At 39.9% G+C, this 14,603-nt stretch overlaps 1 long non-coding RNA gene across 3 annotated transcripts in view; it reads right to left on the reverse strand.

The window, feature by feature from the left end:
* Positions 1-14,603, reverse strand: part of LOC105859715 (uncharacterized) — a 76,835-nt gene that overhangs the window by 21,466 nt on the left and 40,766 nt on the right. For 2 of the 3 annotated variants that reach the window (XR_001148658.2, XR_012915080.1), the window contains exons 2-3: positions 8,542-8,659; positions 7,503-7,582 (exon numbers count right to left, since the gene is read on the reverse strand). This is a non-coding gene — a long non-coding RNA (uncharacterized LOC105859715). The remainder of the gene's footprint in view (positions 1-7,502; positions 7,583-8,541; positions 8,660-14,603) is intronic. The other variant, XR_001148657.2, reaches the window with a different exon arrangement.

The raw sequence follows: 14,603 nt of genomic DNA on the forward strand, positions 1-14,603 counted from the left end.
TACTAGAATTTTGTCTTTTTGAAAATGTTATCTAAATACAATAACAGATACACTGTTAAACAATAACTCCTGACTTGCTGTCGCGCCCGCCTCGCCAGCAAGGAAGACGCGGCAACTGGAGTTCTTCTGACAACGCTTTAATGGGGATTGCTTAACTGGTTACATGCGGAAGACACCGAGGAGTTCTCGGCAGCTGCTTATAAAGACAGTAAGTACACGGGGCATAACCTGATTGGTCAACACAGAACAGGAGAGGAGGCAAGGCTTTGCACATGCGCTGAACATCTGTTTGTCAGACGTACAGTAGGGTGTGACCAGGAAGCGGGCGCCATCTTGGAATGGCGTTGCCACCACGCCCCACATCTCCCCCTATTTTATTAATTAAATGAGAACTGAGCAACCGTTCAGCACCGTCCTTCGACAGTACGATCAAGGATGCAGAGCCTCACTTCCAACACCAGCCACCTTACCTCGTGCAATGAGTAAAACTCTGAGGTGTGCAAAGGCTGGCTGTGGGATTGGAGACATGCCTTATCTGGTGCAATGGGAGAGATCCCTCAGAGTGCAAAGGCCATGTCTGCTAAAATACCTGGGGGTAGGAGCGGGTGCAACCCAAAACTAGGCTAACCTTTTAGCATGGTCAACCACACCTGTGTAGACTGTCCCAGTTCAAGCGCAGCAAACGCCTGTGCCAATACCACATTGTCTCTCCGTCTCTGGGCACGCAGTCTACAGATGCACCACAGCCCGCCGCCAGCCGCAGCAAGCAGCAAAATGGCCGTGGCTGCAAGACCGGCCCATTCCTTCAGATGATGGGTGGCTTGTTGAATCCATGCCGTCAGTCCTGTGGCAAGGCTCAGATCCACGCGAGTGGAGTTCACGTGCACGATGGCCAGTCTAAAGTCTCTCAAAGAGGAATCAAACTGCACAGACCAGTTGCCTGTTAGATGCCTAGACAGCTGTCTAGAAAGATTAGCGGCAAAAGTAAAGTTCTCATAGATCACAGAAGTGACACAGAGGCCGGTCATTCTCCACTCACACCCCAGCTGCGCAAGCTGCCAAAGAGTGTCCACCTGGTCCTGTAAACGAGCTCCCGCTGACTTGTTTGGGTCTGGCTCCTCCCTGCTCTCTCAGAGGAGGGGCGGTAGGGGCAGTAAAAGCAGCGTCACGGTAGGGCGGCGGCCGATATCGCCCCGCCTCATACTTTGCCGCTTCCTCTTCCAAAGTAGCTTATCTCCTCTGTCTTCTGTCCTGTCCTTTCCTTTGTCATTTTTATTTTTGGTACCTTTACATTTCTTTCTCTCCCTTTTCTTCTTTCTCGGCCTTCTCCCTCTGTCTGACTCTGAAGTCGCACGCTTCCGCTTTCGCGCTCTGACTCTCGCTCCGGCGCTCTGGCTCTGGCTCCGGCGCTCTGGCTCTGGCTCCGGCGCTCTGGCTCTGGCTCCGGCGCTCTGGCTCTGGCTCCGGCGCTCTGGCTCTGGCTCCGGCGCTCTGGCTCTCGCTCCGGCGCTCTGGCTCTGGCTCTCGCTCCGGCGCTCTGGCTCTCGCTCCGGCGCTCTGGCTCTCGCTCCGGCGCTCTGGCTCTCGCTCCGGCGCTCTGGCTCTCGCTCCGGCGCTCTGGCTCTGGCTCCGGCGCTCTGGCTCTGGCTCCGGCGCTCTGGCTCTCGCTCCGGCGCTCTGGCTCTCGCTCCGGCGCTCTGGCTCTGGCTCTGGCTCTGGCTCTGGCTCTGGCTCTGGCTCTGGCTCTCACGCCTGCCTTGGTCAGCAAAGGTCCGAATTCGGTTCCGTCCCACGCGTCAGTTCTGAACTCACCTCTTCCGAGGTCGTCTCCGCTGGTGCCTCAAAGTTGTTTGGTTCCCGGGTTTCGGCACCACTTGTCGCGCCCCCTCGCCAGCAAGGAAGACGCGGCAACTGGAGTTCTTCTGACAGCGCTTTAATGGGGATTGCTTAACTGGTTACATGCGGAAGACACCGAGGCGTTCTCGGCAGCTGCTTATATAGACAGTAAGTACACGGGGCATAACCTGATTGGTCAACACAGAACAGGAGAGGAGGCAAGGCTTTGCACATGCGCTGAACATCTGTTTGTCAGACGTACAGTAGGGTGTGACCAGGAAGCGGGCGCCATCTTGGAATGGCGTTGCCACCGCGCCCCACAACTTGCCCTTTCCCCCATCCCCTGACGACTACCATTTTACTTCCTATCTCTATAAATTTGACTATGTATTTGGATAAAGACAGAATTGAGCAAAAGCTATCATATTTATCATAGGTTTTTAAAATAAAACTAACAAAAGACAGCTGTGTGTGCAATATGCTGACAACTACTTATTAACAAATGGATTGCCACCAAAGTAATTGGCAAAGGAAAGCAAATCAGTTTGCCCCCTTTCACATATGATGCTACATTTGTATTTTGCATCGTGTGTTATTCTATCACCAATGATTACTACATTGTTGAGTGAATGCAATGGATTAACAAGAAAAGTTAGCTGTTTCTCTCAAATGGTATGGTTTTCTTATGCTATTATTTATATATCTGACAGAAGGAGAGAGTCATACTTTCAACTCCCAAAAGTTCTAGGAAATTACTGCTGATTTCAAGGTACTATAGATAAGAAAACTGAAAATGGTAATAAACCATTTTTGATTCTAATATTCCCATTGGTAAGAACATTGGTAAAAATCCATTCAAAGAATGTAACCTAAAATACTGCCAGGAAGATTCTTCCCAGTTAAATATACATCTCTCACAATAAAGCAATAAGGACAGAGCTGGCACAGAATGGATTCTGAATAAATATTAGCTTCTCCTTTCTTTCTTTTTGTTTTTTTTAATAGAGTCTCACTTTGTCACCCAGGCCGGAGTGCAGTGGCACAATCATAGCTCACCTCCAGCCTTGAACTCATGGGCTCAAACGATTCTCCTGCCTCAGCCTCCTGAGTCGCTGGAACTACAGGCATGTGCCACCATGGCTGGCTAATTTTTTATCCTTTTTTAGAGACAGGGTCCTGTTCTATTGCCCAGGCTGCTCTTGAACTCCTGGAATAATTTTTCTTGATATACAGACACAGTAGTGAAAATGACAGACCAAGTCCCTACCCTCATGGTGCTGACGATCTAGTAGGGAAGAGACAGCATGACAAATAAACATACACAAATATAAAATGCCAAGTAGTAAATAAATACTATGAAAAATAAAGGCAATCAAAGAAACTAGAATGATAAGGACTGTTATCTGAGGGGTTCTCAAGGACAGCTTCTCTAAAGTGTGGGATTTGAGCAGAGTCCTGAATGAAGCAGCCAGGCAAGACTCAGAAATATCCAGGGAAAGGCTGCAGACACAAGAGATAGCAATTATCAAAGAATTATGATCCTCCCCTTAAAGGGCTCCCAGGCAAGTTACTTTCATTTATTTTTTCAAACTTAAAAGACAGAGGTAATTCCCACATAATATCAACTGCTCTTAGGCACAGAAAAAGATGGAAAGCTATGCAGTTCATAATTCTGACAACAAATCTAGGTAAAAGTATTACAAAACACCCAACCCACATACTCACTCTCTCTCTCTCTCCCTTTCTCTCTCTCTCTCTCCAGATTAATAGTACCAATAAGTACAGATGCAAAAACCTATTATCAAACTAAATTCAAAGGCATTTAAAATTCTTGTATAGTTATATTTTTCAAGCTTTAGATTTCCAGCTAAGAGAAACCACCAGCTAATTGGTGGTCTGCAACCAACATGTAAGAGAAAAAGAATAGGAAAAAACAACAACAACAAAAAACTAAGTATATTGCACATAGTAAGATTAAGTAATGTTTCATGAAACTTTTGTTTCACTCTCATACATATACACATACTTTGAATGGATCACAACACAAAAATTATCTTTTTACTATGATGGTAGTCAAAAATATTTGGAAGACAATGCTATACAATAGGGCTTTTCCCTGAAATGCAAGAATCATATATACCTCATATCAAGATATGAGATGTATATCACATCAGTAGCTTAAAGGAAATAACTATCTCAACAGATTAAATAAAAAACTATTCAGTTAATTCCAATAAATATCCCTAATTAAAAAACCAAAATAACAAAAATACCAACTTCTTTCCTTCTAAATATCATCAAACCTCCTTAAAAACCCTTTCTTTACATTATAAAGAATATTTATCTTGAACCAACAGCAAACATCATACCTACTGAGGAAAATCAAGCTTCAGAACCACCTACATACTCATGACTCAAATTTAGATCTCCACCCCTACCGTCTTCTCTGACCTCAGACTGGAATATCCAACTACCTACTGGACAGTTCCATTTGGATGTCTAAAAGACATCTCAAACTTCGCATGCCCAAACAAAAGCTCTGATAATGACCCTTCTGCCTCCACTCTACTCCTCTTTGTGATCTTCCCTATCAGTAAGTGCATTCATCATTCCAGTGTCTCCAGCAGAAAACCTTGCAACCACCCTTCACTCCTCTACCATATCTTCTACCCAACAGTCAGCATATTCCATACACCCCACCTTTAAAATATTTCCAGAATCAAACCATTCTTATCACTTCCACTGTTGTTAATAATACCTGGATCCAAGCCATCTTCAAGTCTGGCCAGAATTATTGCAAAAGACTTTTAATTGGACTCTCTGCTTCCACCCATGCTCCCTTAGGAGTACTCTGAATACAGCAGTAAGAGTATGCTGTGAGAGTGAGCCGTTTAAAAGTAAACTTAGATTGAGTTACTGCTCTGCTCAAATCCTCTGAGGCTTTGCATCTCACTCTAAGTAAAAAACAATATCCTTACTACAACCTAATCGTCAGTTTCTCTCTCTCTCTCTTTGTCTGCTCTAGCCACAATGCCTATGGTAGTCCTCAAACATGCCAGATACACTCTTGAGAGGCTTTGCATCTACTGTTCCTTCTGCTTGCAATGCTCTTCTTTCAGTCACTTTCTTTGGACCATGATTCCAAAGTCACGTTTTCAAGAGAAGCCCACATGAGATACCCTTATCTAAAATTTTAAAATCCTAGCTCTACTACTATGTACACTCCCTTCGTCCAATATTTTTTTTTCAAGTTAGCATGTCTATCTGAAACACATTTTTTTTTTGAGACAGAGTCTCGCTCTGTTGCCCAGGCTAGAGTGAGTGCTGTGGCGTCAGCCTAGCTCACAGCAACCTCAAACTCCTGGGCTTGAGCAATCCTCCTGCCTCAGCCTCCCGAGTAGCTGGGACTACAGGCATGCGCCACCATGCCCGGCTGATTTTCTCTATATATATTAGTTGGCCAATTAATTTCTTTCTATTTGTAGTAGAGACGGGGTCTCACTCTAGCTCAGGCTGGTTTCGAACTCCTGACCTCGAGTAATCAGCCTGCCTCAGCCTCCCAGAGTGCTAGGATTACAGGCGTGAGCCACTGGGGTGTTTCAGCCAGGCCTGAAATACATTTTTAACTTATTTTATATTGTTTTCTCCTGTCTCCAGATATGCAGTCTTCTTGCTTATAATCTATCTGTATACCACCCACACGTCTGTCCCACAGAGGCAGGGATTGTTGTCTACTTTGTTGACAAAGCTACCCCTGTTACCTAAAGCAGTGCCTGGTATACAGTAAGCACTCAATAAATATTTGCTGAATGAATGAATGATCATGAATCCCTGATGAAAAATACAACCACTCACCCAAGAATACATGTATATATGCATATACACATAATATTCTGCATACAATTTCTGGAAGTTCACAAAATCTTGAAGCCCATTGTTAGCTATATGAGGGTTTCCTGATGTTAAAAACCTCTTCACAAGGCCAGGCGCGGCGGCTCACGCCTGTAATCCTAGCACTCTGGGAGGCTGAGGCAGGCGGATTGCTCAAGGTCAGGAGTTCGAAACCAGCCTGAGCGAGACCCCGTCTCTACTAAAAATAGCAAGAAACTAATTTACCAACTAAAAATATATATACAAAAAATTAGCCGGGCATGGTGGCACATGCCGGTAGTCCCAGTTACTCGGGAAGCTGAGGCAGAAGGATTGCTTGAGCCCAGGAGTTTGAGGTTGCTGTGAGCTGGGCTGACGCCACGGCACTCATTCTAGCCTGAGCAACAAAGTGAGACTCTGTCTCAAAAAAAAACCTCTGCACAAAAGGATTTTCTATTTAAAGAAAATCAAGTCAAGATTGTTATTATGTAAAACTACTCAGGAATGTCCTGTCAAAATAAAATACATAATTCTATGTTCTCCTGTATCAGAATAGTTTCCGTTATGTATTTAATACTTTTCTCAGAACTTTTTGAGCATGTATTTCTTCAAAGATATTTTAGCCTTTTCTAACTCAGAAGAGAAAAATACCTCTTGTTCCTATAAAATCTCAAGCCCTTTTCTTCCTTTGTACTTGCTTACTGTCCCTCGCCCAAGAATACTTTTTGTCCCAGATATCTTCACAACTTGTTCTCTTACTTCATTCAATTTCTATTCAAATGTCACCTCCTCAGAGAGGCCTTCCCTGACCAACCTATCTAAAATAGCCACACATACACACACCCAACCATCACTCTGTCCCCCTACCAAAGTACATACATATTTATTTGTATATATCTATCTTCCCAACTAGAAAGTAAGCTATTTGAGGACAACTTTGGGTTTTATTCACAATACTTCCCCACAGTTAAGAACAGTTTTTGTCACACAGTAGGCATACAGGATGTGTATATGCGTGTACTCTGTGATGGAATAGTACGAAAGGGACACAGTATTAAAGGAGGTGCCACGCCGGGTGCGGTGGCTCACACCTGTAATCCTAGTACTCTGGGAGGCTGAGGCAGGAGGATCCCTTCAAGGTCAGGAGTTTGAAACCAGTCTGAGCAAGAGCAAGAACCCATCTCTACCAAAAATAGAAAGAAGTTAATTGGACAGCTAAAAATATATAGAAAAAATTAGCCAGGCATGGTGGTGCCTGTAGTCCCAGCTACTCGGGAGGCTGAGGCAGGAGGATCGCTTGAGTCCACGAGTTTGAGGTTGCTGTGAGCTAGGCTGATGGCACGGCACTCTAGCCCAGACAACATAGTGAGACTCTGTCTCAAAAAAAAGAAAAAAAAAAAAAAGGAGGTGCCAACTCACGTAAGACCATCAAAAAGATTTTTTTACTTTTACTAGATTTGGTGTGATACGCTGAATTACTAAGTCAAAGGATGAACGGAAAAAAGAAGGGCACTACAGAGGGAATGAAAGAAAAATAACATGGAAAGAAGAAAGTTTGTTTTGGACACAATAAATGTATGTGCTATTAGTATTTAGCAGAAGCCACACTTTCTGTGTTTGCATTCAAACTTTTGCCACTCAAGAATCAAACCTTGGGTGATCCCACAGCCAGGTGCCTATATTCTCTCTCCTCAGCTATTTTTCCTTTTTGGGGAAAAAGCTAAATTAGAATTAGGGCTTTATAAAGCAACAGATTCTAAGAAAATACATAATGTTTCATTTCTTTACTTTCTTACCTGAAATGTTATGAATATGAGTTAATTTCTCTTTAGATTTTCTTTTAAAAGTGCTATGAACCAAAGGAGTTCCCAATGTTCTAAGATAAAATGAAGATAAAATATCAAAATTCCTGATTTTATGATTTTTCAGAAAATATTATAGTAAGAAGTCATTTTAAAAAGCTTTACTTGTATGCACATGTATACTTGAAAAGAATTACTTTGAAATGAAAATTAAAACAGAAATTGATTGGAAATATAGCAGTCCTTCACTAAACATTCTTCAGAAGGCCAAACATTTTTTACAATGTGTGGTAAATTCTACCAAGTTGCTGCACTGACAGAAAAGCACTTGAAAAGGGATCAAAATTGTAAAAAATGATTGAAAACTAAATAGCTTTCGTAGTACACTGCATCTTTTAAAAGGTCCAGTGTGCATTATCTTCTTATCCTCAACTTTCATTAAACTTTATTAATCTCAAAAGATTTTTTTAGTTAGAATTGATTTGAAAATCAAAGTCTAAATCCATGAAAACTACACTAAGTAATTCCACATTTGTGAGATTCTACTCAACCGTATTCAGCCATAAACGTAGCTAGTTGCTACTTGAAAACATATACACAGAAACATGGGTCTCATTTCATAGGCTCTTGAGTATACATAATAGATCATGACAGTCATATAATTTATTATGGTATTAAATACTATGATAGGTTAAACATACCAAATAAGCACATTCCAAATTTGTCTTTAATTTAAATTTAAGTCATGCCCTCTCTTGTGCATAATTACTTCTTACCACAAGTCCTAAAGTAACATATTTTATAGCTCCTCCTTAGCGAAAAGCTCTGCTCCTTGACCTCCACCACTTTCAGCAAATGAAAGAAACCTCACTACAATGCTATCACACGTGTTTGTTTTTGAAACATGTGAGGTAGTCAACATGAAACATGAAAGAAGAGAGCATTTTAGTTTTTGACAAATATTAAGGTATTTATGTGTGCCTCTGTAAAATGGAATAGGCAACATTAATAGAAAATCAGAAAGAACTTTTACCTTATAATGATGGACAAGTGGAGAAAACCAATCAACAATGCAAGTGGCCTTCAATTATACTTAGGAGTCTTCTGGAGAAGCAGGCTGAAAGTCAGGTATCTTAAATCACACAAGGAATCTGTGACAAAAAAGCAAAGCAAGTTCTGAGGGCCTCACAGCTGACACAGAATGGATTTGTGGTATGTTCTAAAATACTAATAGGCGCTGTGAAAATTACTTCAAAGTCTCTATTCCGACAGGCTTATGCCATAATATAATGATACAGTTTAATTGTTTTTAACAACATCAGAATATAGCCTAACTAAGCGTTTCTGCAATGGAGGACAGGAGTTTGGCTCTGGCTCTCACCTTGTGAAGCTCCCAGCAGTATTTCACCTGCAGCGCTACTCCATTTTGAAAAGTTTAGCATAAATCAGTCAGATTTTTATAAAATAAAACATTTTCCCATTGATTGACTATAATTTGAAATGTCTTTTAATAATTTCTAACATCTTCAATTGGCAGATTTTGTTTATTCATCACATGTACATTCAGTCAACAATTACTTATTGAATACCTACTATTTGCCAGGCATTCTTACAGGAGTTGGGGATACAGCAATAAACACAATGAACAAAAACTCTTGCCTTCTACTTTCTTATTCTTTTAGGTGTCGTGATTCCTCCTTAGTTGTGATGAAACCCTAATTGTCTCCCCAAATCTACCCCCTCTTCTTTCAAATAATCAAAGTTTTAGCTGGGCACATGGCCACACAGCTAGCTGCTAAATAACACAGACCTGGAGCTCTCAGCCATGTGACTAAGCTCTGAACCAAGGGGTGGGGGCAAAGCTGGTGAGGGCAATGGCTCACATGCTTGCAAGAAAGCTGCTTATTGTCTACCTCCTCTTGCCTCCTTCACTCAGGCCACAAGTCAGACGTGGTTGTCAGCAAGCTTCAGCTACACAGACGACCCCGAGGAGATAGTAAAAAAAGGAAAAAAAAGGGAAGGAACCTTCATCCCTGGATGAAGGTGGATGCCTGTGGAGCAACGAAGCCCTGAACTGAAAACCAGTTCAAACCTGGGAGAAAATTAACTTTCTAGCATGGTCACTGTGATTTGGTCCCTATAAAATAGCTGAACCAACAGCTATTTTATGTGTGATAGTCCATTCATCATCTTGTATATTATTTATAGCACCTATCAAACTGACAAAAATGTTTAAGTTTGATAATACTCAATGCTGGTAAGTGTGCAGAGACACAGGCACTTTAACACACTGCTGGATGAATTATAAATTAGTGTAAACATTTTACAAGTAATTTGGGAATATTTATAATAAAATTTTCAACATCTATTTCTGGAAATTTACTTTATGGACATAGTTGGGAAATTTTGGCAATATTTATTTGTAAGAATGTCGTTAAAGTATCATTTGTAACAGCAAAAAACTGGATAAAATAAAGGTCCATAAATAGGAAACTTATTATGCACACAATGGAAAACAATTCTTTGCAGGCATATGAAAAAGAACATGACAGACCTCTTTGCATCTTTAAAGACATCCATGCTATAGTTTTATCAATGGAAAAGTAAGTTACAGAACATTATATGTGATAAAATATCCTGTACAAAATGAATTTTATAAGGGTATTTATGTTTGTTTATACTTTGACATTTCTGGAAGGACAAAACTAAAACTATTAATAGAAGTTCCACAAGAAAACAATTACAGGGAAGGGGGCTTCAGTGTCTCCTTATATGCTTTTGTGAACTGCTTGAATTAAACCCTATGCATATATTTATTTGAAAATTTTTAAATGTCAAGAGAATTGTCTGAATAGTAGAATTGTTATTATTATATTGTTTTCTTTTTTTTTTTTTTTGAGACAGAGTCTCGCTCTGTTGCTCAGGCTAGAGTGAGTGCTGTGGTGTCAGCCTAGCTCACAGCAACCTCAATCTCCTGGGCTCAGGCAATCCTTCTGCCTCAGCCACCCGAGTAGCTGGGACTACAGGCATGCGCCACCATGCCCGGCTAATTTTTTCTATATCTATTAGTTGGCCAATTAATTTATTTCTATTTTTAGTAGAGACGGGGTCTCGCTCTTGCTCAGGCTGGTTTCGAACTCCTGAGCTGAAGCAATCCGCCCGCCTCGGCCTCCCAGAGTGCTAGGATTACAGGTGTGAGCCACCGCGCCCAGCCTGTTACTATTATATTGTTTTCTATATTATAAACTCAGATAAATCGTTTTAAAACTAGTTGATTACTCTCTGAAATTAAACTCCTATTTAGAATGTTAACACTAGCCAGCTACACACATATATCTCAACTTTAGTTTCATTTCTATTTTATAGAAAGAGCCATTGGGGGAAAAAAAGTTGAAGTAATGTACTTTTTCTGCTAGGTAGCCCTTTATTTTTAGTTTTATGCTTTAAAACCTTTCCCTTAAATCTGATCACTTAGCAACTTACTTTTATCCCAACCAATTATGCTTCATGCCAAGAGAGAAAATAAATGGTGACCACATGATAGCAATATAATCGATTAAAAAAATAAAATATTCCAATAACTTGTCCTATGTTCATGATGCCTAACATATCATTTGAGTGACATTTTCACTACTATGGGCATTTGATTTGACAGCATATAGACATAAGCAATTTCATGAATATGTAAGTTGTAGCTACAAATGGTAGAAAAGATTAAGAATGAAACTAATTTACCTGCAAGTACTGCTAACAAAGGTTAGAGCATCAGTATACAGAGTGCTGACCTACAAAGGCATCGATGACTAAGTTCTGACACTCAAGATGCTCACCCTAAGAAAGATCGTTCAACTGATTGTATTTACCACTTTGATACAGAAGGAAACTAGTTTAAACTACTCAAGATCAATTTCACATCACACCAATATTAGAGTCAGATCTTGAAGTGCAGATCCCTTGCAGGAACATGACAAGGGACAGCAAGACGATTTAACTAAGTGAGAGAATCTCTATTGTGCAGACAGAAACATAAAACGAATCCATTTCACTCTCCCAAAAGGTATTTTTCTCAACCAGGAGTCAGCAAACCTTTTCTGAAAACAGTTAGACAGTAAAATTTTAGGCTTTGCAGGCCACGTTCAATCTCTGCACTGGATATTTCATATATCATTCACTATTTCATGTATCATACACTATGTGAGTTCTGTGTCTGGTTTCTTTCCCTGAGCCTAATGTTTTCAAGGTTCATCATGTTGGATGTACCTGTAGTTTGTTACTTTTCTATTGCTAAATAGTATTGCATTGGATATGCAGCACATTCTTAAAGTGGAAAATTTGTTAAGCTTTGACATATGTATACACTTATGAAATCATCACCAGGTCAGGATAACAAACATATCAATTACTCCCAAAATTCATCATGCCCCTTTGAAATTCCTCCTTCCTGCCCTTCCCCACACACTTTTGTCCCCAAGGCAACCACTGGTTTGCTTTTTGTCGCTATACATTACTTCACACTTATCAGAATTGTACATAAATGGAATCATACAAGATATACTCTTTTCCAACTTCTTTCACTTGGCATAATTATTTTGAAATCCATCAATATTGTGTGTATCAAGAGTTTCGTTTTGTTTGTATCACTAAAGAATATTTTTGTTTATACATTTATCCGTGATGAACATTTGGAATCTTTCCACTTTTTGGCTATTACAAATAAATCTCATATGAACACTTGCTTACAAAATCTTTGTATGGCCACATGTTTTTATTTCTCCTGGGTAAATTATCTAAAAGTGGAATAGCAGGATCATATTACAGTAGGTGGATACTCAATTTAAGAAACTGCCAAATGGTTTGCCATGGGGGTTGCATCATTTAACACGCTCACAGACACTATCAGTAGTGTTCCAGTCCCTCCACACCCTCACAACACTTTATGGCCAGTCTTTTTAATTTTATCCATTCCAGTAGATGTGTAGCGATAGCTCAGTGTGGTTCTCATCTGCATGTCCTAACAACTGAAGATGATGGGCCCCTTCTCATGTGTGTGTCATCTGCATATCTTCTTGGTGAAATGTGGTCAAATCTTTTGCCGATTTTTAAATTGTATAGCTTTATTATGGAGTTTTTAAATTTTTATATATTCTAGATTAATCCAATATATGATTTTCAAATATTCTTTCCCAGTCTGTAATTTGTTTTTTTGTTCCCTTGACAGCATCTTTTAAAGAGGAAAAGCTTTTAAGTTTTATAAAGGGCAATTTCTTTTATGGATCATGCTTTTGGTGTCATACCTAAGAAACCATTCTCTAATATAGCTTTTTTCTTCTATAAGTTTTATAATTTTAGGCTTTACATTCAGGTCTTTGATACATTTTGAATTAGTCATTATATATGGCTTGAAGTACAGGTCCACGCTCATTTTATTACATACAGATATCCAATTGTTCCAGTACCACCTGTTGAAAAGACTATTATTTTGTCTGCTAAAAATGCCTTTGCACCTTGTTAAAAATTAGTATGTTTTGCCTTTTTTTGGATTCTCTATTCCATTAATTGTTTTATCTCTTTTGATGTCTACACCACATTGTCTAAATTACTGTGGCTTTATAAATCTTGAAATCAGGTAGACCTCCAACTTTGTTCTTTTTCAAAACTGTTTTGGTTATTGTAGATCCTTCACACTTCTATATGAATTTTAATTATCTATTTATTCTTTTACACAGTTCCAGGTGTACTATGTATATGAATTTTAGAATCAATTAGTCAATTTCTACCCCAAAAAAGCTGACTGGGGCTTGATTGAGTTTGCAATGAAATCTAGAGATTACTCTGGGGAAAACTGACATTTTTAACAATATTGAGTCTACTGGTTCATGAATAAGGGACATCTCATCATTTATTTAGATTTTTAATTTCTCTTAAAAATGTTTTGACTTTTTCAGTGTGTGGATCTTTCACCTTTTTTGTCAGATTTATCCCTAAGTATTTAATATTTTTAATATTATTATAAATGGCATTTGTTTTTAATTTCAATTTCTAATTGTTCATTGCTGTTATACAGAAATATAACTGGCTTTTGTATATTGAACTTGTATATTCAACCTTACTTCTTTGTTCTACTAGCTAGAGCATGTAATCTGTGAATAATGACAGTTTCACTTGTTCCTTTCTAATCTAGATGCCTTTTTATCTCTTTCCTGTCTGACTGTACTGCCTAGAATCCCCAGATCAATGTTGAAAAGAAGCACTGAGTGGATATCCTTGTCTTCTTCCTAACCTTAGGACGAAAGCAGCATTCAGTCTTTCATCTACTTAGTGATGTCAGCTGTTGGTTTTTCTTATCTACCCTTTATTAGGTTAAGGACATTGACTTCTGTCCCTAGTTTGCTGAGAATTTTTAGTCAGGAATCGATGTTGGTTTCTGTCCAATGCTTTGTCTGCATCTAGTGAAATGATTATATGGCTCCTGCTTTTTAGTTTGTTAAGATGCTGAATTATAGGCCGGGCGCGGTGGCTCACACCTGTAATCCTAGCACTTTAGGAGGGCGAGGTGGGCAGATTGCTCAAGGTCAGGAGTTTGAAACCAGCCTGAGCAAGAGCAAGACCCGTCTCTACTATAAATAGAAAGAAATTAATTGGACAACTAATATATATAGAAAGGCCAGGCGCGGTGGCTCATGCCTGTAATCCTAGCACTCTGGGAGGCCGAGGCGGGCGGATTGCTTGAGGTCAGGAGTTCGAAACCAACCTGAGCAAGAGCGAGACCCCGTCTCTACTAAAAATAGCAAGCCAACACATTGACTCGAGCTTTGTGAGACCCATAAGCCGAGCACCCAGCTCAGCTAACATCTATTCCTGACACACAGAAATGGTAAGATAATAAATGTGTGCTGTGTTAAGCCACTAAATTTGTAGTAATGTTGTTGCACTATTACAGATAACTAAGTATATGCAATGATGATACTTAACATACTTCAAAAACACACATGACATATTAAAATAAAATCTACAGAATAGGGCCGGGCGCGGTGGCTCACGCCTGTAATCCTAGCTCTCTGGGAGGCCGAGGTGGGCGGATTGCTAGAGGTCAGG

The sequence above is a fragment of the Microcebus murinus genome, chromosome 26 (assembly GCF_040939455.1).
Source record: "Microcebus murinus isolate Inina chromosome 26, M.murinus_Inina_mat1.0, whole genome shotgun sequence".
In the NCBI taxonomy this organism is placed as follows: Eukaryota; Metazoa; Chordata; class Mammalia; order Primates; family Cheirogaleidae; genus Microcebus; species Microcebus murinus.